At 41.6% G+C, this 27,064-nt stretch overlaps 1 long non-coding RNA gene across 2 annotated transcripts in view; it reads left to right on the forward strand.

The window, feature by feature from the left end:
* Positions 1-6,855: 6,855 nt before the first annotated feature.
* Positions 6,856-27,064, forward strand: part of LOC135321664 (uncharacterized) — a 71,092-nt gene continuing 50,883 nt past the window's right edge. For both annotated transcript variants that reach the window (XR_010381604.1, XR_010381603.1), the window contains exons 1-2: positions 6,856-7,650; positions 7,842-8,141. This is a non-coding gene — a long non-coding RNA (uncharacterized LOC135321664). The remainder of the gene's footprint in view (positions 7,651-7,841; positions 8,142-27,064) is intronic.

The following is a 27,064-nucleotide window of genomic DNA, read 5'->3' on the forward strand; positions in this document are numbered from 1 at the left end:
ACCATCTGTTTGGAGAATGAAGACTCTTGGGGCGAAACTGCCTGTGTCCCTACTCCCCATGGGAGGGGTAGACTAGCAGCGTCTGTCCCTGCCCCTGGCTGGCCTTACTCTGGGCCCTCAGGCGATTCACGCTGCCCTCTGTTCCGCTGATAAGAGCAGGTCCTCTTGGCAGTTTTCTGAAGTTTCCTTCCCAGCCATGTGGCTTTATTCCTTATCCGTTTCCTGTTCCTCTTCTTGCGCTGTACAAACCAAGGTACCATTTGTTACAGGACAAGATGCCACTCCTCATACCACTGTAAGAGTTATTTTAATTGTTTTGTAGGCATTTGTAAACAGTGCAGATTGGATCGCCCTGAGTGACCCATGTCTGCCCCTGTGACTTCCTCCCCATGCTCATGGGTTCTGGGGGTCTAGGTCGTGGGGTACGCATGGACCTTGAGTCTGAAACTGCAGAGCCACTGTAAAAGCTAGCATCCCAACTATCACAGCCAGGAGAATTAATCAGGAGGAGTGGAGGGAGACGTGCTGACTAAATGTAATAAGGTATTCAGGGTGGGCTTTGGGGACAGAAAAAGGACACGAAGTAAAAATTAAGGGAAAACAAATAACATATGAACTTCAGTTAAAAATAACAACTCAATATTGGTTCATTGATTTCGACAGATGTGCCAAACTAATGCAAGGTGTTCATTACAGGGAAGATTGGGTGTGGAGTATATAGGAACACTCTGTATTGTCTTTGAAAATTTTCTGTAAATCTAAACTTATTCTAAAGTTAGAGCTTTATTAAATCCTCCAAATATATGCTGTCCCCACCCCCACGAGAGCATTCAGCTCTGATCTGGCCAGGCCATTTTTTAAAAAGTGTCATCCAATATGCCCACCTGATAACAGGTAGTTATCCGATACAACTGTATCATTAGTGCAGCCTGGAAAAGTTCCACTTACTGGTCTATACAAGACAGAGTTTTCAAGTCCTGCGTAAGTGGACAGGGAGATGCGAGCATTAAAGCAGAAGTACACATTCTGCTCTTAGGTTGAGTGAGGTCTTCCAGGACAATGAGTGATAACGAGTGAGCCTGTGGTAACCCTGGGCCATGTCCCCATGGCTGTTAGGGAAGGACCAACGCGTGAATATATCATCTCACGGAGCTGAGGTAAGTTTTGCATCATGGCAGAGCTAAAGGTCAGGATCTGAATGTGCAGCCAGCCTTTGGGTCTGAGAATGAGCAGGGGCTGGACAGACCATGCAGCCGGGTCCATTGGGCGGGGACTCAGGGCCTCTGCTTGTGCGCACAGCGGGCCAGCACACTTCTCATGACAGACGGCTAAGGCAGACAGCCTGTCCAGACAAGACACCTCTGGAACCTCTGCCCACCCCTCCAGGGGGCATGGTTGAGGAAAAAGGGGGATTGAAGAGGTGGAGGGAAGGGAGAGAAATGACTCGGCAGCTTGTCCCGCTCTTCAGGCTGTGACTGGTTTTCCTAGGGAGGTGCTCACACACTCAATGTAACGGGCTGAACAGTGCCCCCCAGATTCACGGCGACCTGGAACACAGAATGTTTGGAACTAGTGTCTCCGCAGCTGTAATTCATAAAGATGAGGTCATACGAGGTCATGAGGATTTGAGGGGGTCTTAATCCAGTGACCGTTGTCCTTATAAGAAGATGAGAGGACACCAGAGACACAGGGAAGAAAGCCACAGAGGTCGGAGATCGGGGTGATGCAGCAACAGCCCCAGGAACACCAAGGACTGCCATGCAGAAGGCGGGAAGAGACGCGGGGGATTCTTCCCTGCAGCCTTTGGAGGGAGCACGGCCCTGCCAGGACCTTGATTTTGGACTTGTAGCCTCCAGAATGATGAAGGAAAAAATTTCTGTTGTTCTAAGCCACCTAGATTGTACCTTGTTATGGCAGCTTGAGGAGAATTCATCTGGTGAGGGCAGTGATGGGAAGGTAGCCAGCTGTACATGTCCTTGGAGGGCCCAGGGCTCTGGGGATCCCTGGTCCTGGGAGATCTGAGGCGTGGAGCTGAAGCCTCCTGTTTGTAAGTCCTGACACGGTCCCCAAATTAATTAGTAATTAGCATAGGTGATAAAATGTTCCCCCTCTGCCTGCTCCTCCCTACAGCGAAGGCTTCCCCAGGTGGATTTTCCTTGTGAAATCCTTGTCCCATGATCCGAACGAGATGTAGAATCCACAAAGTTTACCCTGTGGTCATAGGGGATGTGCCCACTTTTCTTATTCTCTAGGCATTCCCTTTCCTGCACCTCTAAACAGAAGAACCTCTCTTTTCAGATCCATGATCTGCTTGATCATTGTGGCCTCTGACACCATGAATCATGCCTTCCCGAAACTTCTCTCCTTGGGAACAATACCTCCTCTTCCTCTTGTGATCTCCTCTTTTTTCTTACCTCTGTGACTTATCTCTTCTTCCTCCACCTGCCAGAGAATGTTGCTGTTCACCCGAGTTCTGTATTTGATCTTCTCTTATCACTCAAGCTCTCTTGGGTATCCATCCAGTTCCCTTACCACCACGCATGACTTCCGACTCTGTGTTCCAGCTGTGAGAGCATCCTTGAGCTCCAGCTGCATGTGATCAATGCGGGATTTCCATTGGAAGTATGAGCACCTGGGACGCAGTGTGTTCTAAGCCCTGCATTGACTTTCCTCTTCCCTCAGCTGGAATCACAGACTCCCCTCTTTCAAAATGAAGAATTCATGCAGAGTTTTTTAATTAAGATAAAAAAGACAGATACTTAGCAGTTTGGGAGGAAATAAAATACACACACACACACACACACACATACACACATACACACACACACACACACAGAATTATGGTTGGTGGCAGTGTAGGAATTACCCAGTTAATAGACTGTCAAAGCTTGTCTACACAAACTTTTCATACAATACAAGGAGATTTTAAGACACAAAATATATATGTAAGGAATTTCCAGGTAAAAGTATAAATAAAGCATTTTACAGCTCCTTCCAGCAACTTTAGCCTCTCCCCATTCCGGTTCTCAGCCCTGACTTCAGAGCCACTAATCTTGGTCACCTTGTTTTGTCTTCAGGGCAGGCTGAGTGCTTAAAAGTCTCCTAAATGGATGGAAAAGTAATCTTTTCCTATCTCCATCCTCCCCTGCAGCTAGGTTCTGCCTGCCCTTGCTCTCTATAATGACACCCTCCTGGCCTTGTTCTTCACATGCTCCAGTGGGCTGATGAGCCTGGAATCTCCTGTGTGGCCCTCCGTCCTGGTCCTGCTCCTGGAGGCCGACACACTTCTCTCTCCACCCTCTTGCTGTTCACATGAACAGCCTCGGGTCAGAGTCCAGGCCAGAGAAAAGGAGCTGAGAGGTGGAATGAGAACCTACGTAATAAGATTTATTTCAAAATGTGGTATCAGCTGATCTAATTGCCTCACTGCATTGCTTACAGTGTTAAAGTCCTGACACCCGAGGCTCAGGGGAATGGACTGATGAAGCTATTTGGATGGATGGATGATACTGGCTATGTCCCCTGGCACACACTAATGCGCAGTTGGTTTTTGAGACATCCAGTAATGATTAGAAGTGTGCCCCTAAGCAGCTCTGGGCTCAGCTCTGGCAGTCATGTCTTAATTAGGTGGGTTTTGACTCATTATTTAGGCACCCATTTTTCCTTAACAGAGTGCTTAGTTGTTTTATGCAATTAGAAGGAGGAAGCTCACAAAAGTCATCACATTACAGAAGAGAAATGACAGAAAAGACCATTAACTCCATCCTACTGTACAAATCCCAGCAGTAATTAGGGGCTCACGTAAACAGCACAGTTTAAATTATTTAGTTGACAGTCTCTAATAACAACACCAGCACTTGGTTCTTCACAAGAGCAAAAGTGGTTAGTCTGCTGTACAACCTCATCACTGGAAAATGCATTTCCCATTACAACATTTGTGATTGCTTCCTTGTAAAAGGGAAGATGAAAGACAGAATTTTCACACATCAAATTGTGTTGCAGCGTGAAAGCCAAAATAAGTGTCTCCTCCACTAGAGGGCTGGTGTCCACACTGTCTTGGGGACTCTTCTCCCTGGGCAGCAGGCAGTGTGGATGAAGTTGGGCAGAACCTAATTTTCAGCAAGTTCTTATCTTTTCACTCTCAATGACTTCTAGGAATAAATACTGCAGAAGCTAATTCTTTCAGGAGAGGAGTGGTTCTAGAAAGATGACTGAGGTTCATATGGGAGGCTTGGGGGGATTTTAAAACTTCCATTTGGCAAACAATTTTAGTTAAACATTTATCGGGCTCCTTGGATGTATGAGGATGTGGGCCAGATGCTAGATACAAAGATACTGAGACAGTGCTTCTGGCCTCAAAGAGCTTCTTTCTAACCCTGGACCATCAGTCACTGATGTTTCCAGTTCTCCTGGGCACTTGGTCACCTGCTAGAAGGTAGGCATGGCCATGTCCCTTTCTTTGACTAACAGCAACTCTTGTGTGATTTCTTCACTTCCCTATCCCTCTCCAAAAAGTGACCAGGAGTTTGCTCATAAACTGCATCAAATCTAGCCCATCCTGACTATTATAGAGAGTTAGACTTTCTACCACACCTGGTTGTGGACAGTCAATGAGATGACAGATGCAGATACAGTGATTGACATGTAACAGTCCTTGGTAAAACCAGGGTATTTTTCTCCCTCCTTTTCCCTTAAAAAAACTCATGAAAAATGTGAATTCTTATTTCTCAAAAGAAAGCTGAATTCATGTGCCTTTTTTACTACAGTAATGTCTAGAAATGTTTACATAAGAAATTTCTTCATTTGGGAGTTGGGTGATGGCAGGTATGATTTTACAGTTACAGTATGTCATAGAGTTGGCTTATTGTCTCCCAATATTTATTCTCTTCTCCGTTAGTAATATTTGAGTGGGCACATTGTGCCTCAAGCTAAAAGACATTTGCCAAGCTCCCTTGCAGTTATGAAAAACCATGTGACTACAGGACAAGTGATTTCTCAATCTTTTTGTTTGTTTGTTTGCTTGTTTATGGGGGGAGGTAATTAGGTTTATTTATATTTAAAGGAGGTACTGGGGATTGAACTCAGGACCTCATGCATGCTAAGTATGTGCTCTACCACTTGAGCTATACATTCCTCCCTGACTTTTCGGTCTTGTGAGATCATTTTCTGACAGGCTTTGACTTTTTTTTTTCAGAGCAGTCCATATGGTGGTGGAAGGAAGAAGAATTTATCTGTCAGCTGCCATCTCACCTCATGGGGCATTCATTTCCTCACATATGAGGGAGCAGAGGAGGTCTGCCTCGAAAAGGAGACCCTAGGAAAAACCTGGAAGTTGGACGTGAGGGATGTGGGGTGTGGGCACAAAGGGAGGTGCTGTTGGATTGTGGCCACTGGGTCACCACTACCCTGCATAAAACTCTGTTATGCTCTGCCCTGTAATTAGCATCAAACCCAGTGATGTACATGATCTGGTTCCTGCTCATCTCTCTGACCTTATCTTATACCGCTCACTTCCTCCAGCACTGGCTTTCTTTCTGTCCCAAGTTTTGAAGGCTTTGCACTTGCTGTCCCCTGTGCCTAGACTGCTCTTCTCCCTGATCTATGCTGGCTAGTTCCTCTAAAGAGTCCACTCAATCTAGTGTATGCCATGCAATTTCTGCCCTATCACCCCACTTCTAATTTTATTTTTGGATGTGTATTTTCTCTCCTTGGTCCCCATTAGAGTGTGAGCTCCAGGAGAGCAGAGACCTTGTCATTCTTTCCCACTCTTGTTTTTTTTTTTTTTAATTTTTAAAACATTTTTTAATTGAGTTATAGTCGTTTTACAATGTTGTGTCAAATTCCAGTGTAGAGCACAATTTTTCAGTTATATATGAAAATACATACATTCATTGTCACATTCTCTTTAGCTGTGAGCCACCACAAGTTCCTATACATATTTCCCTGTGCTACACAGTACAATCTTGTTTATCTATTCTACATTTTGACTGCTACACCTGCTTTTTTGGCTTTTCCATTTGCATGGAATATCCTTTTCCATCCTTTCACTCTCAGTCTATATGTGTCCTTCTTTCTAAAGTGGGTCTCTTGTATTCCACTCTTGTATTTACTGCACCTGGAATAGTGCTTGGTGCAAAGTAGGCACCCATTAAATATTTTTTGAATGACTGCTTGGATAGTGATATTTGTAATGGAGATATTTATGATGAAACCAGACTTCTTTATAAGTACAAAATGCCTAAGAGTTATATCTGTCAATATATAAATGGCATCCTGTTTCCCTCTTTGACTGAAGAAAAGGTAGAGGCTATTTCTAGAGGACTAACAGCTTGGGTTCAGTGGCCAGATAGGTAAAGTAGGCTTTCCCATGGAGGATTCAAATTTGGGATCTACTGGTGCAGCTAACTGCCTGAAACTTCATGGCTAGTTTCCTACTGACCACATTCATTCATATGTGTAGCGTGGAGATGACCAGAACCTCTAGTAGGCAAAGACAAAAGCTTCCAAGCCCCATCCTGTGCCAGTGGACCTATTCTGTTATATAGAAAGGATACAACATAAGGGACTTATTTGAGAACCATTACATCACTATGGTCTGCAATCTCCAGAGGAATACTCTCATCAGTCTTTGATGTTACTTCTGGGGTGGTCCTTGGAAATCATCTAGTTTAGCCTTCTCATTTTATAGATGAGAAAAGTAAGGTAAGGAAGGAAAAGGTAAAAGTAAGCAGAGAAAGTGACTAGCCCAAGGTCATTCTGTTAGAGGAAGAGCCAGAACCAGAATTCAGATCTCTGGACAAAGAGTTGAGACTTTTACAATGTACCACGACAACTTTCCTTTATTCCCCTACTCCCCTAAAAAGAAAAAAAAAAAGAAAAAAAACAAAAGAAAAAAAACCCAAAGGATTTTTCTTAAACAGAGGATTACCACGGGTCTCTGAACCCTGGCAGTGGTAATGAGAAGGTACTGATCTTCCTTTCTTATTTTGCCTGGAATATTTTTGACTCACCATCAGACAAACATTTACCAGCAAGGAAAGTAATTGTGTTTCATCTAGGGCTCCAGTGAGACCTGCATAAAAAGTCACAGGAAACATTTCCATTCCAACTAGGTAACAGGCTATTGAAATTCACTGGAAACAGATTACCGTGAATGTGTTTTCTCACAGTGGCACAGTTTTCTCTAAGGAATCAGGAGACATGATTATCTTTCCCTTTTCCTTTACAGGTTTAGGTTTGAAGAATTTCAGTTTATTCAGCTCTCAAAAAACCAATTTTCTTTGTACTATGTTACTGTACTTAAAATTTAGGACCATCCAGAAAAGACTCCAATTAATTTGGAATATTTGGGAGAAAACTGAGTGTTCTCCTTTCCTGAAAGCAATGAGTCTGTAATCCCTTTCCTTCAAGTGTTCACCGTTTACTTCTTTCCCTGTCTTCCTGGCTTCAGAGGTGGGAGGTGTGGTCACATTTCCAATTTGCAGTTTGTCCACATTTGTTTTCTCTAGATAATTCTCAGGATGATTATGAGGATTTAGTTGTGCGGAGGTGCACACCTACGTGTAATTTGAACAACTTAACCCTGTGCATTTCTAGCTGAGCGTGGAACGAAGAAGTTCAGGACCGGAGCTTTAGAGTTGGAGCCCCTTGGTAAGCGTGCCCTTTCTAAACATTATATGGGATGTGATATGAGCAATATGATGCCCTTTCGTTTGCCGGGTGGGTTTTGGGAACAGGAGGACTTTGCGTTCATCCTTCCCCGAGCAAAAGACAACTGAAACAACCGGCTGGAATCACCCCGCGTTCCTCCCTCGTGCAAATCACTTTCATATTTGTTGCAGCTGGCCCTGCTCGGTCCCTGAAGAGGCAATTGCACAACTTGCTGCACACGTCCTGTAGCCCTACCTTTGTGCAGCCGATCTCTCCTCGGTAAAATGTTCTCAGCGCACAAAAGCAGCGGCTGAAGGGAACCGCTTCGGGCAGAGACGGAGGAGGCAGCTGGCAGGCTGCAGCACCGCTGCGCCATCTCCCGTGGAAACGGACGCTGCTAACCCTGCCTAGGAAACTAATGGAGCGTCCCTAAGAAACCCAAACTCCAGCTTGGCTCACCCCAGCCTTCTCCCCAACCTCCAGACCCCCAGGTGAGACTAAATCCCACCAACCAACCCTGTGGCGTCAGCCCCAGCAGCCTGCCTGTAGAAGGCAGGCTTGCAGCATGCTTCTCATCCCGGAATTCAACCTGAATCTTAGCATGTTTTGTTTTGTGAAAAGAAATGCTGTCACCCCCGGTTTCCTTTGTTTTCCAGCGATTTCTTGTCTTATGGTAACTTAAAACATTTCCTCTGGGGATGGGGTGAAAACAATCGGGTATAAATGTTTACTGCGCAAAGTCCTTTGGCTTATTTAGCGTGTGAGACTTGAGAGATGCCTGCTAACTCCCCAGGTTACCCACACGAGGCTTCCCACTGACTCCCGAGAATTGTGGCCGAAAGCCAAGGGTACAAATGTGAGCTGCACGTTGCGGGCGTCCGCGTCAGCATTTATATTTAAATATATTTCCCTCTAAGAAGTTTTAATTGGAGATTTCGCCTCGAGGGGCTCCAGTAAATCAGAGGAGCCAAACCGAGTTATTTCGCTTCGTCCCCAAGCTTTATTTTGGGCCTGTCTTTCCCCTGCGGTTCTTGCCCCGAAGCGATCTGTAAAGCGAACCCACTCTGATACAGTTTGAAAAGTGCATTTTGTACTTGGCTCTTTCTTTGATCGAATTAATCTGGGCTTTTTTTGTAGTTCTAAATGAGGCCTATGGGCTGACAATGTAGCTGTTTAAAGGGGATTTCAGGGGATAATAGCCAATGCAAATAGTGCCATGAGAATGGCAACTTGCTTTTGCACTTTCAATCACATAATAACTGCAAAGAAAGCTTTTAAAATGAATTGAAATTTTGTGGCATGCCATCTGGGATTATTTGGGGAAACAGTTCTGAATACTGCAGTTGGGCCAATGAATGGTGGTACGGTCTGCTCTTAAGCTGACATGTTTCAGATGGCAACCTTATGCTAACTGGTGCAAAGTTGGCTAGCATTTTTTTAAAAATTTTATTATTTTCTTTCTCTCGGATTATCTGCAAAAATTCTCTTTGATTGCTGGTATTTGGGTCTGAAAAACTTTTCTATTGTTGAAGAGTTCAATTCAACTCCTTGCAGCTGCTGATCCCCTCATTGTTCCCCTCGTTATGTGTACGCGTCTCAGATGAATGTAGCCAAGCCTTTTAGTGCCTTAATAGGTGTCTACATAAAGGTCATTTATTCTGCCGTGCTTGTTTTAACAAAAGTTTATACACAAACAACAACCGCAGCTAAAACATTCACATTAATCAATTTCCTCCTGATTGCAGAATGCAAAAACTGCCTCGAGCCAGAGCCTGGGCATGAAAAATGTTTTTCTGTATATGATGTTGTAAAGCAGAAAATAGTTTAAGCAATTTCATCAAGGGCAAAAGCAGGGCAAAGCATAAATGTGGCAACAGAGTTTCTAGCTGAGATCTGCCGTTCTGGTGTTTTCTGTGTCTATGGAGAACTGTCGGGTTACTTTGAGGGCAGAGAGGCTCTTAGGATGGGGTGAGTGGAGGGTTTAGCTCCTTCCCCTGATCTTCACCCTGGTTTTGGAGCTGTTCTCTGTGAACTTCTGGCAGGTGTCAGCTCTTACCTCTGCAGGGAAAGCTGTCTAGGTGATCATTAGAATCTGGAGAAAATTGCATAAAAGGTATCTAGAATTTGAATCAAAAATAAATTTGCAGGTGTTAAGTTCCTCCTTTTATACAAAAGAAAAGGTGACCCCAGCCATCCCTTGCAAACTCCACAGAAGGCTGCTTTTAGGATGAAGTAAATGATGAAAATAATAGCCACCGATTGTAAACGTTGGTGAAGATGCTGATATGCTAATAACTAAACTACTTGACACGGGGACAGACAAGCAAAGGTTTCTAAGGGATCTTGGTGCTGTTCTTTGGTGCTTGAGAGGACTGCCCAGCATAGTGGATGTCATCTGGGAATTACAGAGCTCTGGCCACGTGGGAGAGGGAGCAAGAAGTCCCACCCACCCTGCCTTCCTGAGCAAACTCCAAAGAGTTTGCCCGTGGGTAATTCAGAGACGTGGCCACATTCCTCGCCCACCTCAGGATGGTACCTGGTATCTGTTCATGGAGCTGTCTTCACCCAGATCCTTCAGGAAGTAAAAAGAATCACACTGTATGGTGCCCATAGGTTGTTCTCCTTTGCTGTATTGATTTGCCTGCTCACCAATCTTTCAAGCTCAAGATTTACACTTGAAAAGTTAAGGATTCAAGTCCTCAGATACTTTGGAGGTTTTGTGAAGGTGTGTGACTTGGTCTCCGGGTGTGTGTGGCTCCACCACTTCCCCCAACCTCATCTGAGGGTCTCTTCATTCCCCTTTCTACATCTCCTGGTGCCAAGGACCTTCCCAGTGGAGCCAGTGGGTTCTCTCAGCCCTGTGGGTTAGTTAGGTGCTTCTCACACTTTAAAGAGCATGTGAATGACCTGAGATGTTGTTAAAAAAGCATATTCTGATTCTGTTGTTTGGGGATGGGGCCCAGAAATCTGCATTTCTGACAAGCTCCCTGGTGATGCTGATGCTGCCAGGTGCTATAACTTACCTGGAGATGAGATCCACTTCTCACTGTCCCAGAGCCAAAATATCTATCTGTGAAATGATAGGAATGAAAATGGCCACTGATGCAATCATGGATTTTTTTTGCTTTGTTTTCATTTTTTTTCATTAAAGGTTATTATAAGATATTGAACATAGTTCCCTGTGCTATACAGAAGAAATGTTTTTTTAAATTTATTTTTATACATAGTGGTTAACATTTGTAAATCTCAAACTCCCAAATTTATCCCTTCCCACCCCCTTTCCCTGGAGTCATAAGATTGTTTAGTATGTCTGCAAGTATGTTTCTGTTTCATAGATGAGTTCATAGTGTCCTTTTTTTTTTTTAGATTCCACATATGAGTGATATCATATGGTATTTTTCTTTCTCTTTCTGTTACTTCACTTAGAATGACAATCTCTAAGTCCATCCATGTTGCTGCAAATGGCATTATTTTATTCTTTTTTATGGCTGAGTAGTATTCCATTGTATAATATACCACAACTTCTTTATCCAGTCATCTGTTGATGAACATTTAGGTTGCTTCCATATCTTGGCTATTGTAAATGGTGTTGCTATGAACATTGGGGTACATGTATATTTTCAAATTAGAGTTCCCTCCAGATATATACCCAGAAGTAGGATTGCTAGATCATATGTAAAGTTCATTTTTAGTTTTTTGAGGAATCTCCATACTGTTTTCCATAATGACTGCACCAAACTACATTCCCACCAACAGTGTAGGAGGGTTCCCTATTCTCCACACCCTCTCCAACATTTATCGTTTATGGACTTTTGAATGATGGCCATTCTGACTGGTGTGAGGTGACCTCATTATAGTTTTGATTTGCATTTCTCTGATAATTAGGGATATTGAGTATTTTTTTCATATGCCTATTGACCATTTGTATGTCTTCACTGGAGAATTGCTGGTTTAGATCCTCTGCCCATTTTTGGCTTTTCTACTCCAACAACTTTTTGGGAGATTGGGCAGGGTTTGGGGACAGTCTGGTTTCAGGGAAGCTTATTTTGCAGTTTATCTGGTACCTAATTTGAGTCGTCGGTTCCAACCAGGAGAGACAAAGTAAATGATTTTTGGCCCCAATCATTGATCATTTCTGTATCAGTCACTCGTGTTTAAAGACCACATATATATCAGATGCCTACTATATGCAGGCACCGTGCTTGACGCTGTGGCTATGGTGCTGGCAAATGGATCTCATCCCTGTCCTGCAGTGGTTTACACTCTTAGAGTCTTCAGCAGACAATCTTAACCCTGGCTGCACACTGGAATCACCTGGAGTGGGGGGGGTGTTTATAACTAATAGATGCCTGGGCCCCCTCACTCCCAGAGAGTCACATTTAATTGGTTTGGGATGGGGCCTAGTCATCAGTATTTTTGAAGAGCTCCTCACGGCAATCTAGCATGCAGCCAGCACTGAGGACTCCTGGCTCAAAGGGTTGAACTAGATGAGGAAGGATGTGGATGGGAATTGTGAGAATTGCTACCTCTGGTACAGACTTCAAAGGCAGCGGAGGACGGTGGGTTGACCATGTAAGTAGAGTTTTCTTTCTTTGTTAGCTTGCCTTTCCGAAGCATCATACTCATCGTAGTGAGAGAGGAAACGGCAAAGTTACTGTGTGTGCACGTCAGGACGTGGGAGCATGACAACTACTCATGTGTCAGTGATATCACGTCCTGATTCTAAGTCATGGGATGTGCTGTCTTCCTGGCACTAACCCCTCTGCTGTTCAGCTGAGGCTGCTTTGGTACATAGAGGGACAGGATCTCAGTGGTTCTAGTTATGGCGACGTGCTGTCCTGGTTGGTTTGGGACTGAGGGGGTTCCCAGGCTGTGGGACTTTCAGAGCTAAAACCAAAAAAGTCCCAGGCAAACCTGAGTGAGTTGGTCACCCTAGTTCTCGTGCAGTAACTCCTACTGTGGGGCTCTCTAACTTGACACAAAAAGCCTGATTCATAAAAGGAAAAAGTGTAGAAATTGGACCTCACTAAATTAAAAACTTTTGCTTCTTGTAAGACTTTGTGAGAGGATGAAAGAATAAGCTACAAACTGGGAGAGAATATTTACAAATCACATAACTGATAAAGGACTAGTATCTAGAACACATAAAGAATTTTCAAAACTCAGCAGTAGAAACCAAACAATGCAATTCGAAAGTAGGTAAAAGATATGAATAGACCTTTCACCAAAGAGGATATATAAATGGCTAATAAGCCCATGAAAAAATGTTCAACATCAGTAACCATTAGAGATATGGAAATTAAAACTTCAATGAAATATTACCATATGAGTATCAGAATGGCTGCAATGAAAAATGATGTCACCACCAAATGCTGATGAGGATGTGGATGAAATGGATCACTCTTACATTGCCGCTGGGAAAGTACAATGGCCTAGCCACCCTGGAAGGCCGTTTGGCAGTTTCTTATAAAACTAAACATGCAACTACCATACACCCAAGCAATCATACTCTTGGTCATTTATCTGGGAGAAATGAAACCTTATGTTCACACAAAAACCTGAATGTGAATGTTAATAACAACTGTATTTGCAATAGCTCAAAACTGGAAGGAACCTAGATATTCTTCAACAAGTAAATGATTAGCCAATGATTGTATTTCAGTAGATAAAATATTTTAAGACATTGTTTGTAGAGAAGGAAAATCAAAGGCGTTCGTAGAGGTCAAAAGGTTGGGAACTACTTTTTCAGTGCTTACCAGGTCTGGGCGTTTGATTTTGGGGAGCTATATTCAGGGAATACTCAGTCTGTGTGGTAGGGAGGGGAGCTGGGTAAATGATTCATTCTCACAGAAGAAGAGCACTGTGCTCCTGCATAGCACTTTCCAGGCACTAAACAGGATTCTCAGTGTGTTACACATGTTAACTCATTCAATTCTCCTCACAACCCTGCAAGACAGGTACTAGTCCTGTTCCCATCTTACTGATGAGAAAACTGAGGCACAGAGAAGTTAAGTTGCCCAAGATCATACAGCTGAGCAGAACCAAAGTTCAAACCCAGCTCATCTGGCTCTGGAGTCCATTGCCTTTCAAAAAGGCATGCAAATGCCTAGGCTTTATAATAGGTCTTCTATGTGAATGCCAAACAGTTTTATTTTAATATGTCCCCAGTTTTCTAGAATTTGTTTTGCTTTCCTTTTCTGAATCAACTTATCTATTAAAAATGTCTATATCACAAAGCCTGTGGACCTACATGCGATACTGCAGTTTGACGGAATAGTGTCACGGTAGGAGGCATTAACTGTGTGGAGTCTTGCAGATGGCAAAACAAGATCAAGATGGAGTAATGTTATTCTTAATGTCGTTGGGCATGTCATCTGTTTTGATGAGGCCTGCATAATTTACCAGTTACTAGTACTATGGAGTAATTTGTTGAATGGTGTCATTTTCATTTATTCAAGATTATGATTCAACGTAATGTGCCGTTTGTTTATGTTCAAGGGTTGTTATTTCCCCGTGGGAACCTTAGACAATGAAGGACAAGCTTCCTGTAGAAACCCTAATAAGCTATAGAGGGGTTATCTCAAGTACGTATCTGCTGTCTCCCTCCCCCAGGTGTCAGATTTTCTACAGATGGGCTGACCTATGGACATTAGAATGTTCTTTATTTCATAGTGTGTTCACAGGCTTAGACGGATTTGAATGGCTCTAGATTTAATCACAGGCTTCTGTGATTCTTGGTGTAGCATGTGTTCATTTAGAAATGAAATGAGACCTCATTATCTTACAACTCAGTCTAAGGGATTTTGCTTGCCAGAGTTTATTGTTGTCATTGTTATTGTTTTCAATATTATTATTACTAGCAGTTGTATTGCTGAGACTCTTTTTTAGTATTATTTCTGAGAAAATAGAGAAAATCAATGGCGGTACTTAGGGTAAGTTACATGATTTCTCCCTTTTCTTCACCCTCAACTTAGGCCACTAGGCTAGCTCAGTGGGGGAACTAATTAACTTTTAGATAAATTATTTTGCTAATTAACTTTCAGATAAACTACTGCTTGAAGGAAAGGGAAGAGACCTTGAGGGCTAGAAGTCAGTCTATCAAACAGTCAGTGGAGATGTCCCTGTAATTTTGTCATTTTGCAAACGATGTCAATAATGTTTGCTTGGCAATCTAAGAAACAGCATCTCAAGCGTGCGGGTGTCAAAATGAGTAGGAAAAAAATCTCTAAGCCGTCGTCAAAGTGTCTTCTCTCTGACTCAGAACATAAGGGGCAGAGAGAACAGAATCTGTCACCATGGCTTACCATAGACTTCCCTTGTACATCCCTCGATTTTATGACCCCTGGAGCAATGTTAAGTATAATAAGAAAGTTATGGCCCAGATTCTAGCCAGATTATGGAAGGAAAATGTTTGTGTATTCAGGAACAACTGAACTATCACTGGGAGCTCTCTTTTATTTGAGAAATCAGGCAACTGGCAGAAGATGGAAAAAGGCATTTAAGGACACGTTGTAATGGAGTTGTTTGTACAGAGTGACAAGAGGGATTCAACTTTTTCTTATTATTTTAAGCTCTATGTCAAGTCAAGGTAAGCAATTATTCTAGTGTTTGTTACTACTTTTTATTACATGTACTGCTTAAATTGTAATTCTATTAGACATTTCAGGGAGTTTTAGAACTAGAAGGGGATTTTGTGCTAATAAAGCAGCAGAATGCTTACGCCCCCTCAAGGACCCCATTAAAAGCTTTATATGTTGTTTCATTCTCTACAATCTGGGTATAATTGGGTATAATTATGCCCACTTTACAGTGAGAATAAATGAGGCCTGGCAAGGTTATCTAACATGACCAAAGTTTCCCATCTGGTTGAGCTGGGATTGAAATAGTTCTGCATGACTCTGATGTGTTCTCTTAACACTTGGGTTCTAACTCCCCTGGGTGATTATCTGAGAAAACTGAGGTCAGGAGAAGTTGATTTGACTGAAGTAGCTTCACCACACGGTCTATTTTCTGAATTAATTAAGTAGAGAGAAAAGGGGAAGGCCAGGGCGAAGACCCTGGTGCTCAGGAATGGAACTCTGTTCCCTCTGGGTCTTAAGACACCTCCTAGTCACCATTTCTGGAAACTTCTTCGCTGATCAGAGCACAAAGCACTTTCAAGCAATAAGCACGTACAAAAGAATAACAGCTTATTGAGATATAATTTACATATTATAATGTTCACTCTTTATACAATTCAGTGATTTTTAGTATATTTACAATGTTGTACAACCATTGCCACTAATTCCAGAATATTGTAATCACTCATCTCTGGCCATACCACCCCGAACGTGCTCGATCTGGTCAGAATATTTTAATCATTCCCAAAAGAAATCTCACACCTGTTGGGAGTCACTCCCCATTTTTCTCTTTCTCAGCCCCTGGCAACAATAAATCTGCCTTCTGTCTCTATGGACTTGCCCTTTCTAGATATTTCATATAAATAGAATCATACACTATGTGGCCTTTTGTTTGTGGCCTCTTTCATTTACAGAATAATGTTTTCAAGGTTCATCCATGTTGTAGTATAAATCAGTTGCTTTTTATGGCTGAGTAATATTCCATTGTAATGAACACACCACATTTTGTTTATGCATTCATTAATCATTAACAGACATTTGGATTGTTCCTACTTTTTGGTTATTGTGAATAATGATGTTGTGAACCTTCCTGTACAAGCTTTTGTGTGGATGAATGTTTTCAATTTTTTTTTAACATTTTTTTATTGATTTATAATCATTTTACAATGTTGTGTCAAATTCCAGTGTAGAGCACAATTTTTCAGTTATATTCAAATTTTTTCATTGTATGTTTTCAGACTGTTAGAAGTGGAATTTCTGGGTCATAAGGTAACTCTATGTTTACCTTTTTGAGCAGCTGCCAGACTGTTCCCCAGCGTAGCTGTGTCACCTTACATTCCATTTACATGTTTGAGGGTTCCAGTTTTCCCACATCCTTGTCAACACTTGTTATTGTCTATCTTTTTTGGAGCCATCCTAGTGGGCATGAAGTGGTATCTCTTAATGGATTTGATTTGTATTTCCTTAATGACTAATGATGTTGGGCATCTTTTTATAGGTTTATTGGCCATTTGTGTATCATCTTTTGAGAAATAGCTATTCAGATCCTTTGCCCACCTATAATTGGGTTGAGTGGTGAGAATTCTTTATATATTCTGAATACCAGACCTTTATCAGATGTATAATTTGCACTTATTTCTCCCTTTCTGTCTGTTGTCTTTTCTATTCCTTGATGGTGTCTTCTAAAGCACAACAGTTTTAACATTGATGAAGTCCAATTGATCTATTCTTTTCTTTTGTTACTTGTGTTTTTTGTTTCATATCTAAGAAACTGTTGCCTAATGCAAGGTCGTAAAGATTTACTCCAAGAGTTTTGTTGTTTTAGCTCTTAATTATAGTGGGAACTATAATCTTACATCTATAATCCACTGTGAGTTAATTTTTGTGTTTGGTATGAGGTAATAAGTATTTTTTTCTATGCAAATTCATGGGAGTTAATCAAGTTGGCACTTTGATTATTATATATTAGAACAGTGCAGTTACTTGAAATTATGTTACTCTATTAATCTGATTGGGAAGAAACATTAAAATTTTGTTTCTAAATCCAAGATTGATTCTACCCCTGTCTTTTCTAACTTCAATTTTCTTAAAGCTAATAATAGTAAAATATGCTGGGATTCTTTGATTCATATCTGTTAAGCCATTATACTGGGGCTGGGAAATAATTTTCTTTTAAGGGACTTTTGCTAACTCACAGGAAAAAAATAAAAGCAATTCATGAGCCACAGGAGTAGAACGTAACTTCAATTATTATTTTAAAGAAAGTAATAAGGTTAAAAAAAAGAGAGTCCATGGATCTAGTTCTTGCATTAGGAACCAGCAACTGAAAGGACTGTTTAAGCTCTTAAGTATTAAGTCTTTAAGAACCAACTGCCAAGGAAGAGAAAAAAGATAGATGGATTGGGAGGGAAGGATGAGGGAAAATGAAGACAGGAGAGAGATGAATAGTTAGGGAAGCCCCACCCAGATGACTGATCTGGCCTGGCAGTTCATTTTGGGTGTGAGCAATGGGGCGTGGGGGACTGTGGCAGAGCAGAGACCCACTTAGAAGAACAGCATCAGTTAACAAACCTGTAAAATTCCTGGTCTGTTAAAGATACAAAGGTAGACAGAATGAAAGAGGAAAGAAAGAGACTGGCATACACATAGGAATTATTTATAACAATGTGAAGAAAACCAGGTTTCATGAAGTAATAAGCATTTTAGGAGTCTGTGATTAAGTCATATAAAAATGGAAGTAGGGGAGGAGTTCCCTTTATACAACCAAAGGCATAAGGAAAGTTATCCTATCTGGGTACCATCACCCTAAGTGGGATGATTTTAAGAGCCAGATTCAGCTTATAGCCTTGTCTTTTATCCTGGGAGGCTTGGTGCCTGTATCACAGCTAGATGACAGTGCAGAAGATGGAATTTCTTCTAGGGTTTTATTTGTTTTATATATTATTCTGATTATTTAATATATTTCATGGAGACTGAACACATCAGGCACTTACTGAGATCATACATAAATGATTCCTTTTTTTTTTTTTTTTTTTTTGCTTTCAAGACTCTCACAGCTGTAAATCAGGTCAGTAGGCAAAAGATTCTAGGTCTTCAACGTAGCATTAAACAGGTAATATTACTACTGCAAACTTTAATCCAGATTGTAGACTTGCTAGAATTCAGTTGTACTGAATTGACATGAGCTGCAGTCTCTGCAACTTTATAAAAGGGTTTGAAATGATTAAAACAAAATGTTAATAAATAGCCAACAACGTGAAACTCTATCAGTGTGTGACAGGTGTTAAATATAAGAACACTACATTCGTTTGTATCAAGTCCTTCAATAATATTAATTTTCAAGAACATTAAATTCTGTCTAGTGTACTGAAGCTGGTAATTATAATGCATAAAAATAGCTGAATAACCAGGGTAGTGCCAATTACTCTGTCACTCATGAGTCATCAATTATTTTCATGCAGCATAATATGTATGATGCTTGCACACACAGTGATAATGTAACAGCACATAAATGAAAAATTATTTTTCAAAAGCATGGTGAGGCATGCCTGAAAGCTTAAACAAATTTCCTTGAGAGCTGGGTTATGCCTTTTTGAGGAGTGCTAAATCGATTGGTTTGAAGAGATTTTGGTTCAGGCTGACCTATGTACCAGCCTCCCAGGAATGCTGCATACACAGCTTCTCTGTGCTTTAGATGACCCATGACAATGGGCAGAGGGCAGACCACATGTCGGATACTGACTGACTGTGTGATGAATGGAGCCTATCGAAGGGTAAATTACAATGGTGTTGATGGCGTCTGTATTAGGAATAGGCATTGTACATCCAGGATTTCCCTGAAACTTCCCACCAGCCACCCTATGAAGATAGAGTCTTCTCTGAGGCTGGTCAACCCCGTTGCTTCTTTTTCAGTTATATTCTGGCATGCTCAACAAACCCTTGTCTTTTGGAAGTCCTCGGCAGGGAGCCTTTCCGATGTCTCAAGCATAGTCCCTTTCCTCAGTTCTGGGCTCTTTAAGAAAGGAAGCTCAGGAAGAAACTGATAGAATTCAGAAACAAGGAGACCACTTTATAATGTTGTCAGAATTAAATGATATGTTTACAGAGCACTTACTGTGTGCCAAGCACTGGTTTAATAGACATTAAATTATTACTATTCCTTGTTATGAATGATAATTATACATTGGACCTAATTGCTAATTTCATGCTCAATCGATTTCCCCTTTGTGGAAAACTACATAGTCACAAAGGAGGTAATAGAGAGATACTTCTTTTTGTAAATGCTGTATTTCATTTTAGATTTATGTGTAATTTCTATTAAAATCCCTCAAATTGAAGTTCACACAAAAAAAGCTGGACCCAGAGGTGCCCTAAAAGATGCTAGATAGAGGATTATAGAAAGCAAATTATTGGATTCAGTGGATGGTGTTTACTGAGCATTCACTAAGGAGCTCTAATAAAAGAGTGAAACTTGATTCTTCCCCAAGGGAACATAGCACAGTGGAGGGGCAAGAGTGTAGTCAGACACAAAGGATTCATTGCAAATGCCAGCAGAGGTCTAGGACAAGGTACACAACGGGATAACTAAGCGTTGGGATAATCAGTCTTAGATAAAGTCAGACAAAAATTCACAGCTGAGCTGTAAGCAACTTGAAAGAGGGGAGGGCCTTGGTAGGAAGGAATGGGAGGGGGTGGGATTTGAGGAAATTGTCAGCGTGAGGATTGGAAGGAGGGCTCAAGTCAACCCTCTATGAGTGTGGGTGTGAATGAGTGTGTGGGTTGGTATAAGAGGGAGAGGGGCATTAGGTAGTAAAAACCAGGAGTGGAGAGTATGAGCTGGGGAACCATTAGGAAGAAAGGATCCTAGTCATTTTTACTGCATAGGAAGCGCTGTACCACATGACAGGGATATGCGATGTGAACCAGCAGAGGCGGACTCTGCCTTCTGGGGGCTTACAGTCTACAGGGGGACACAGACATGACTGAAGGCGCAGAGATCAGCTGAGAGTCACCTGCAATAATCTGATGGTGGCCTGAACTAGGTAGTGTCGGAGAGTGCTTTAGGTACTGGAAAAGATAAGCCCAGAATTCTCAGTGGCTTGACACAGTAATAGTTTGTTTCATGCTGTGTCACAGCCCAATATGTGTCTTCACGGTAGACAGCCTTCCAAGTGTTCAGAGACCTGGGCTCCCCTATCTCATGGCCCCATCATCCTCTAAGACCTGTGAGTCTACTCCGCTCAGCTGGTGGATGGGGCAGGAGCCTTGGGGATGTACGTCTGCTTCGTGAATCCCAAGTAGTACAAGTGACATCAGCTTACATTCCATGGGCAAGAACTCATCATATGCCCTCCTCCCCTGCCCAGATACTAAGGCTTAGGAAGTAGTTTCTGTCTGAACAGCTCCTCCCCTGTGACGGTTCCACACTACAGGACAGGAGCACAAATCTTGGGTGGTCAGGCAGTGGTCTCTGCTACAGTTGGGTTGGTGAGACAGGAATGAAATAAAGAAACACCCAGGAGCTGGAGTCAACATGCCAATTAATTAAGCTCCTGAGATTGACTGGATATGATAGCAGAGGGACAAGCAGTGGTATCCAAGTGAAAATGACCAGTTATGGATTCTGTGGGTCTGAAGGTTAGGAGAAATGTCTAGGCTGGAGAAGGGGATGTGAGAGTCTTTAGAACATAGACGGTGATTGGTGTCATGGAAGAGGATGAATATTCTGTTGTCTTTGTCCAGGTGAGAGGCAGCAGGATCAAGGGTCAGGACTCCTGTTAGGGGAATGGATAGGGAGTGTTGCTGGGGAGAAGAGAGAAGCCAGCCACAGCACCACATCCAATTGCAATTAAGGGGCTGCATCTGATAGAAATGGGGGGGGGGTTGGGAGGGGGTGGTGATTCAGCAGGGGGGACACTAGCTCAGTTTTTATAATGTTAACAGCTAGAGATATGATAGCATTAAAGAGGGGACTACAAGTAATCCCTCTTATTCTAAGTCATTGAAACCTCAGGAGATACAGGAGAGGAAAGGTCAGGGAGTTCTTATTCTATGGAATATTGAACCACGTGCTTAGATACAGTCATCTTGATACCGAGTGTCAGAAGAAGGGCTCCAGAGGACTGGACAGGGAGTCTTTGTGGATCCTCATAGTTAACGGGCAAAGGAAGAAAAAGGAAGGGTGGAGGATCACAGGGAAGAGAACACAGTAGGGACGGGTTCAAGAAAGGAGGATTAAAAAGAAGAGTCAAGGGGGAGAGAATAGTTAGCAGAGTGAATGGTAGGAGGTGTTTACATCAGGGACACATGACCTGTCAATAAACGTGTGGGTAATCTTCCTCATAATTTGCACTTCAAAATTGTATCAGTAAAATGACAGTTCTCATTTATGTAGCTTATGCTGGGATTAATGGGGCTGCTGCATACACGGATGTTTGATTTTGGTTTTAGCAAAGAATTAAAGTGGCATAAAGTCTTGTTTCATGAGAGAGCTGAAGGCTAACGTGAGAAGCCATGAACATGACTTTGCAATCTACTTAAGAATAAGGGACATAACATACCTCAAATGGCTCAAGGCCTGTAAGAGATTTGGTTTAGAAGGACCCGTTCTGCAGCTGCAGAGAAGGGAGACGAAGATTCGGTACACTTGTAGCCAACAGATGTCAGTGTTGTGATGCGATGCACAGCCTGATTTTGGAGTCTCCTCTCTTGCTGTACTTTGGGCTTTGATTTAATGTTATGAATATTGTCAGCTACCTCTCCCCTTTAAAAAACACCAGCAGAAGTATATTATAATGAAAGCTTTTCTGTATACAGAGAACTGCTTCTCACACCCTGGAAGTTTCATCTGATCTTCAGAATGAACTAGAGTGGGTGTCATTTCAATGCATCTCTTTGCAACGAACTACAAAATGACAGCACTTGGGTGAAACTGTATACGATAATGAATGTCTTGAAATGAACAAGGAAATAGTCAATAGTGAAGGATATATTGGCTAAATGTTAGCACACTTTTTTTGACACAGTCACTGGCTCTAAAGAGTGCCATCTTTATTCTTTCATCATCCTCCATTGTATCCTTTGAAAAATTATTCTTGTTTAAGAGATGCAACAGCCATATAGTGTGCTCCATCTTCCTCACTGTATGTCTGGGTGTCACAGAGGCTGGGATCCCCCTGTTTTTTCTGTGGGGTTCGAGCAACCCCAAGAGGACTAAGAATGGGATAAGAGACTGATTTCTTCTTGTTCTTTTGGGAGCCTCGCATTGTGACCAAAAGCACATATTGTTAGAAGCCAAACAGAGCTATATATCTCACCAGCCTGTTTTTTTTTTTTTTTTAGACTTTTATCCAAGTGGTGGCTTGGATATTAAACTTTTCATCGAATGAGGGTGAGTTTGCAGATGGAATTGTTTTTGGGCCAGTCTGATTTCTTTTTTTTCCCTGTGGATGTGACAGAATTTTTGGCAGTGTAAACAACTGTCTGGTGAAGGCACAGGCGAGGAGAGATCATGGCCCAGGGGTCAAGGTCAAGGGAAGAGAAGCTATACTCGTGAAAAGCTGTCACTCCCTAGCCACCTTGTGTCTTCAGGTCTATTCAGGGATTTGGCTCTCCTCATTGTCTGGCTTCCTAGGTATGACTGGCTGCTTTTTTGTGCAATAATCTGTCGAATATTGGGAAGGAAACTTGAATTCTATTGGTACTGGAGAAAATAATCCTGATTTCCAGGACTCAGTTTACCTCGTTATAATATAGAGATAATAGTGACTTCACAGCAGTTGGAAAGAGTTGCACACCTAGTCATGATGAGTGTAAAATTGCTGCATGTAGTGGGAAGACTCAGCCTTCAAGTGTAAGGAAGCCGAAGGTGGATGCTGATGACAACGTAGTGCGTTCTAAGATATTTTACTGGATGTGTCACTGGGTCGCACTGGGTCATTTTCACTGTTAATGGCTGAGCCTAAGAGAGAAACCGGAAACCTGGTTTTGGCTGAGTCGTAATCAGAATTCGGGCACTTCTTCCACAATTTCTGGCAAGTTGCTGGACTTTCTAGTATTATCCTAGCAAAATTCTTGTGCTAAACGTGGACAATTGTAGCTTTAAGATCTATCCTCAGCATCTGGATACTAGATTTCTGGTTTTGCCCTTTTGTGCCCACAGCCACCCTTCTCCCTCCTGCCACACTTGTCTGTCCCTAATCTGTACCCCATGAACAAACCTCTACAAACCTACATATGTGATAAAACTGTGCAGAACACAATACACACACACATGTACAAATAAAACTGGGGAAATCTGAGTAAGAAAGGTGGATTGCATCAACTCCAGTATCTTGATGCTGCGCTACATTTTTGCCAGATGCCACCAGCGGGGAAAAGTTAGTAAATGGTACCTGGGATTTCTCTGTATTATTTCTTGCAACTGCATGTGAATCTACCATAATCTCAATAAAATTTCAATAAAAAAGGCATTAATTATTTTCAGTATACTAAAGTAATATCTTTTTCTTTAATAGATGTTTTATGTCCCTCATACAACCAAATACCATCAGCATTTTTGTAGAACTACTTGTATTTACTACAAATAATTGTATATTGGTATGTAAAATTTTTAGTGATTGAAGAAAATTATCCTTAAGTCAGATATGATTTAATACTCTAAAAAGACTTGCTTTTATTTTTTGCCACATATCCATTTCTGAATGCTCTGCCCTACCAAAACCTTCCTATCAACTATCTCTTGGAGAATGGTGGTTAAGGCTTCAGGCTCTAAAATAAGATTATCTAGTCAAGTCAAGTTGCACTATTTATGATTTAGGTGTCTTTAAGTTCTCCATGACTCAAGTTTCTCAACTGAGAAATGGAGTCAAAACTAGCACTTACCTAAGAGGATCAGAGTGATAATTATATGAATTTGTGTGCAGAGAAAGACTTGACACAATCTTACGGAGAGTCAGCACTCATTAACTATTACTTACTTTATTCATACTATTTTATTGCCTATAGAATATGTACTATGATTGCACAGAGACAGTGAACTTTTCTTTGAAAATGCTAATAGTAGATTCACATGCAGTTACAAGAAATAATACAGAGAAACCCCATATGTCATTTATGCATTTTTCCCCACTGGTAGCATCTGGCAAAACTGTAGTACAGTACTATGACCCAGATACTGGCATTGATGCAATCTTTCTTACTTAGATTTCCCCAGTTTTACGTATACTTGTGTGTGTGTGTGTGTGTGTGTATTGGGTTCTATACTGTCTTATCACATGTGTAGGTTGTATATCCATCACTATAGGCAAGATCATCAACGATTCCATCACAAGGAGCCTTCGAGCTGCCCCTTTATATCCACACCCACCTCCCTCCCTCCCTCCCACCATAATTTCTGTCTGGAATCTGGAATCTGTTTTCCATTGCTATAATTTTGCCATTTCAAGAATCACAAACAGAGTTACACAGTCTGTAACCTTTTGGGATTGACTTTTCTCACTCAGCATAATTCCCTTGGGAATCATCCAAGTTGTTTTGTGCATCAGTAGTTCATTCCCTTGTACTGCTGAGTAGTGTGTTCTGTGGTATGTAGGTACCCCTGTTTATTTAACCTACCTGTGGAAGGGCATCTGGGCCACTTCCAGCTTTTGACTATTACAAACCAGCCTGCTTTGACCATTTGTATACAGGTTTTGCTGTGAACACAAGTTTTTCATTTCTCTGGGATAAACATCCAAGGGTACAACTCTTGTGTCATATGGTAGTTCTATGTTTAATTTTATAGGAAACTTCATGTATTAGTTTCCTATTGCTGCTACAAATTTAGTGGCCTAAAATGACACCAATGTTTTCTCATAATTCTGGAGGTCAGATGTCCGAGTCACGAGTCTCACAGGGTTGACAGAGCTAATTCCTTCTGGAGGCTCCAGGGGAGAATCTCTTCCTTGTTCCCACCAGCTTCCAGAGGCTCATCATGGCCCCTCTTCCATCTTTAAAACCAGCTCTGCAGTGTAGTCTCTTCTCTTCTCTCTGATGTTTTGCCTCCCTTTTATAAGAGCCCTATGTTTACATTGCATCCATTAGACAATCCAGGATAATCTCCGAATCTCAAGATTTGAATTTAGTTACATCTGCAAAGTCTCTTTTGCCATATAAGGTAATATTTTCAAAGGTTCTGGAGATTAAGGCATGGACGCCTTGCGGGGGAGGGCATCACTCAGCCTGCCACGTTGCCAAAATGTCCAGAATGACTGTATCATTTTGCATTCCCACCAGTCATTTATGAGTGATCCATTTTTTCTTCTTCCTGCAACCTCACCAGAATTGAATAGTGCCGCTCTTTTTTTTTATTTTAGCCATTCTGATAGGTGTGTGGTGATATCTCATTGTGGCTGGTTTTAATTTGCAGTTCCCTGAGGGCTAATGATGTTGAACAAACACCTTTTCATGTGCTTGTTTGCCACCTGTATATCCTTTTCCTTGAAATATCTCTTCATGTCTTTGCCCATTTTCTAATGGATTCGACTTTTTTTTTTTAACCATTAGATTCAGAGAGTTTAAAAATATTTTTTAGGTACTAGTCTTTTGTTGGATATGTCATTCGCAAGTATTCTCTCCCAGGCTGTAGCTGGTTCTTCGTCCTTTTCCCATGGTCTTTTGCAAGCAGAAGTTCTCAATTTGATACGGTCCGGTTTATCAAGTTTTCCTGTTATGGGTCATGTTTTTTTGTGTCAAATCCAAGAAACTGTTGCCTACTCCTGGGCCCAAAGTTTTTCTCCTATCTTTTAGTTTGTTTGTTTGTTTCTAGAAGTTTTATAGTTTTATGTTTTCCACTTAACGCTATGATCCATTTTGAGTTCCTAGAGTATTCATGTTGTCGCTAGTTAAATAGACATCCACTTTGCAGATAAACTGTGCCGGATGGCAGATTTCAATAGCTAAACAAATCTAAACCAGTTCTGATTCCCCTGGGCAGAGCCCTGGGCTCTTTTTCATGTGTACATCCATAATGAAATGCCAGGCTTCATAGTCTTTTTCTGAAGAAAAATAACAAAAAGAGATTGTATGTCATCCTGCTCAGTTTCTTTGGTTGTGGGCTTGAGTAATTTGCCTTATTGGAAAAGAGTGCTGTGAACTGGTTTAATTTTCTTGGTACTGGTTGTTTCATTACATCTTCTTCTGGCTTCGGAAGTGGAAAGTGCGTTTTTCTGTGATTAAGCATCTAATCAAGTTCACGTTATACTGTTGGACTATGGACCGAGGGTACTGCTGAGGCAAGTAGATTTTGGGAAAGGATTAGGGAGAAATCAGTAAAAGCTCAAAACAAGCATCATGAAGGTTGGGACAAAAACCCAAGGGTTATCGGTATTACTGCTGATTGGTAATAAGAGACCCCGGGAGGGTCTTTTACTCTCTGGGAGGTTATATACTAAAGAAGTAAATATAAACTTGTATTTCCCTCTGAGACATTCAGGGACGTTCACTGTAACATTTCAGATAAATCATTGCCCTGGTAATTTTATATTACCAATTTTGTGATGGATTTCCTACTCTGTATATGGAAGGAAGAAATTCAGTGGACTATAAAGTATGCACTCCAAGTTTCAAATGGTCAGTATGAGAAGTGCGGTGGCTTTTGTAATAAACGTAGCAACTGGATTGGTAAAGATAATTATGGAGTGAGTCTACCCTTGGCCCTTTTGAAGATAGATTCCACTGAAATCAGTGCGATTACATGCATGGATCAAAGATAGAATGTTGAATAATTTTGACATATCACATTAAATCAGTTCACA

Source organism: Camelus dromedarius, chromosome 7 (genome assembly GCF_036321535.1).
Source record: "Camelus dromedarius isolate mCamDro1 chromosome 7, mCamDro1.pat, whole genome shotgun sequence".
Classification (NCBI taxonomy): Eukaryota; Metazoa; Chordata; class Mammalia; order Artiodactyla; family Camelidae; genus Camelus; species Camelus dromedarius.